The 3,458-nt window shown below is 30.5% G+C and overlaps 1 long non-coding RNA gene across 1 annotated transcript; it reads right to left on the bottom strand.

Moving 5' to 3' along the window:
- Positions 1-2,544: 2,544 nt before the first annotated feature.
- Positions 2,545-3,458, bottom strand: LOC136062641 (uncharacterized). The gene is made up of 2 exons (XR_010624370.1): positions 3,256-3,458; positions 2,545-2,938 (listed from the first exon to the last, which is right to left on the bottom strand). It is a non-coding gene; the product is annotated as an uncharacterized LOC136062641 (long non-coding RNA).

Raw genomic sequence — 3,458 nt, 5'->3', positions numbered from 1 at the left:
GCCCAAATGGAATTGCATTATTGATAGTATAGATTGTGTGCAACTTCTGCAATGCTTGTTCTACCTACTTTAGTGAAATAATTCAAATTTACATGTCATCAAAATTCGACTCTCTTAAACATTGAAACTTGAAAGTGTGTTTGTCGATATCTAAATAAGTTTGAATACCGCGAAAGAGGTTGGGCTGTTCCTGTACACTCCATTTATTGGCTACAAGCCTACAATACCCATGGAGAGGGCCCAGGCCCAACATTGGAAGACCCAGGCCCAACACTATTAATTGTGCTTTAGGAGTTGGGCACCAATGCAATGATTAGGATGCACAAGCATGTAAAGAAGGTTTCGAGCTCAAGAAAGACTTTGATTAGCGTCGCCCTGGGTACTCATCCAAGAAGAATCCAAACAAGAAAATATATTTTCAAAATAGAGCAGACACATTAACAAATTTGAAGCATAGTCGATTGCATAATTTTATGTTTATTGGTATATAATACAATAGAAAGAGGTCATCACGTAAACTATAAATCAAATTACCTTAAAAGTTTTATCCAAATCATCAAAAAAAAAATCACATACCTTTAGTTCCAAATCTTCTGTTTATCAACTATGCATGATTCCATCATTTCTTTTAAATAAACCAGAAAAAAAGGTGCTCGATTCCATCATTCTTGTAAATAAATCAAAAACAATTTTTTTCCGGTAAAATTTGGCAATCTATAAAATTCTGATATTTCGTATATGTTCTAGAATATAAACTAAATATTACATATATGTTGATAAAAAAAAAAAGAGGGACTAAATTGCTATCTGATCACTACAGTCAGATATGAATTAACTAAGACCCTATGAAAAAAAAAAAAGAATTAACAAACTAATATTTAGTTTGAAGGTTAAAGTGCAAAATACACCTTTGAAGTTTGGAATCATTTTGATTTTGTCTCCTAAGATTTAAAACTTTTAATCCGCTTCTCTAACGTTGGGGGTCATTTTGATTGAAAGCACTTTCATTAATGGCTATGTTTCTTTTTTTTTGGTTGAGAATCTCGTTAATGGATATGCTTATGTGTTTGTTAAGTACCAACTAAGTTTGTCACATATACTAGTTGGCCCAATATAACTAAGCCTGACATTTATGCAAGTTGGCACACACATGCGAGCACACTCCTACACACATAAACTATTGAGGTTAAAAAAGATCAATGTTTTCCATGCTTGCATTTCTATGTTCTCCATGCTTGCAAGATATTAAAATAATAAAAGATCAATAACTATTTTAAATTATAATCAAAACTCGAGTTTGCTAAGTAAATAATAAATAATATCTGATTAACACAAAATTTTCCATATATGTTTAGGACAATGAAAACATGTAATCCGGCATTATGATTTTGAATATACGTATTCAATAAAAAATTATTAAGGGGCATAATATTAACAAAAACAGAAATTTCCACAAATTTCAAAGTGTTAGAAAATTGTGAATTCTATGATTTAATTAGTGTGATTTTTTTTTATTACAATAGCAAAAGTTTAAAGTATTAGAAAATTGTGAATTTAATAATTTAATTAGTATTTTAACTCCTTTTTCAAGCGTGGACCCAAAATCTTCCTTACTAAATGTAATTTAAAACATGAGATTTTCAACTTTTAAATAGAAGGAAGAATGGACACAAAGTCGAATACAAAATCGCCTACTATGATATTATGATAAATTACTAATTTTCCAGAAAATTAAAGTATTGGAAAATAATGAATTTAATATTTTCACAATAATAAATCTTTTTATTTTATTTTTAATTTTTTTATAAGATATTAGAAAAACAATAACCAATCTTAGAATAAAAAACTAATTCAATAGTAAAGTTATTTTCATGTATATATATATCTAGACCATTCATAATTGTTTCTCATTATTTTTATAAAAATATGAATATGTATGTTTTTAAAAATCTAACTGTTAGATTACATGTTTTTTTAAAGTTTGGATCCAAAAATTTGGCTCTCTTAAAATTTGAAATTGTTTGTCAATCTCAAGAAATGTTGAGTGCCGTGAAGCGAGGGGGACAGAGAGCAGCTGATAGATCCTCCAATTTGCCATGGTTTACAATAAATGTCCGTTTAAGAATAACTTATCAAATTTTTTACTGAAAAACTTTAAATAAATGTTAAAAGCTAAATAAAATAAGCTAATTGATGTTTTGGTGAAAGTATTGTAGGAAAAAAGGGGTAAAAGTTAGCATATAATCTAATCCTAAATGCACGCTAAATACACTCCATTTGTATCTCCTGTGTGACAATTTCTAATTAAAACATAATAAAAGCATTATATATACATAGATAGATAAGGAAAAGCTTCAAACAAAGAGGTTGCATTTCATTTATTGGCTGCAATAGTGCAATGAATACCCATGGAGAGGGTCAAGGCCCAACCTTGGAGGACCCAAACCCAACACCATGGGCCCCCGGCCAAGGACTGGGGGGCAGCCCAGTAAACCAAACAAGAAAATTTAGTGGGAAAATTTTGAAAGAATTTCTTTGAAAATATTCAACTATAAGTATTCACTTTAATAATATTTTAGTATAACAATGCCATACTAGTCCTCACATATGATCCGAGAACATTTTATGTCCCAACTAACAGTTTTATTCAAACATATTTTATGCATATACTATGATCAGAATCTGAAGCCTTAATAATATCTTATTTAGGCATCAGACATAACATAGCATTAGCATGCATATACAAATACAATATCTGATAGATTTGTCTTCAAATAGTAAATAGCATAGATCTTTTGCCTCTAATTTGTTAAAGAACCAGCTGATTAGTCTCTATACGCTCTCAGCAATTATGGGTGCGTTGGGGCAACATAGCCTCCTCCTCCAACTGGTTGATAGGTAGGCATAGGCATGTTATAATCGGCAAGAAGTCTTCGTCCTGCAACATATAAACCATGCATCTATAATCTGTTCTACAAGATATATAATTACAACATGCTTTTGATCAAGCTTAGTTCTTACTAATTACCACACACATATGTATTTAAAGACTTCATGAATTAAATCATGCATTCTTATTATGAGAAAAAGTAAAAAAAGTTATGGAAAAATCAGATTTCATATAAAGTTCAATGAGAGAGCAAAGAAGAAGAAATATTCAAAGTGATAATATAGTCTTAGATAGCAAATGAAGTACATTTTTGCACAACAGAAAAATGATTTAAAACAATATATCCAAGAAAGGTTTCTACAAACCGAGTTTGAAATTTGTTGTTGCATCATCATGGATTATTGCACCACAGGACACGAGCAACACCACTGCTAAAATAATGGTCATTGCCAACACTTTGAAGGCGGTTGAGGACATGGTTTTGTTTACTGATATTATTATAAGATCGATGAAGGGAGGAGAAACTCAAGCCAAGGTTATTAGAAGCTGAGTGAGGATGAGAATGGAT

This window comes from Quercus suber, unplaced genomic scaffold (assembly GCF_002906115.3).
Source record: "Quercus suber isolate HL8 unplaced genomic scaffold, Cork oak 2.0 scaffold_435, whole genome shotgun sequence".
Classification (NCBI taxonomy): Eukaryota; Viridiplantae; Streptophyta; class Magnoliopsida; order Fagales; family Fagaceae; genus Quercus; species Quercus suber.
This window is presented reverse-complemented; position numbering and strand designations above follow the sequence as displayed.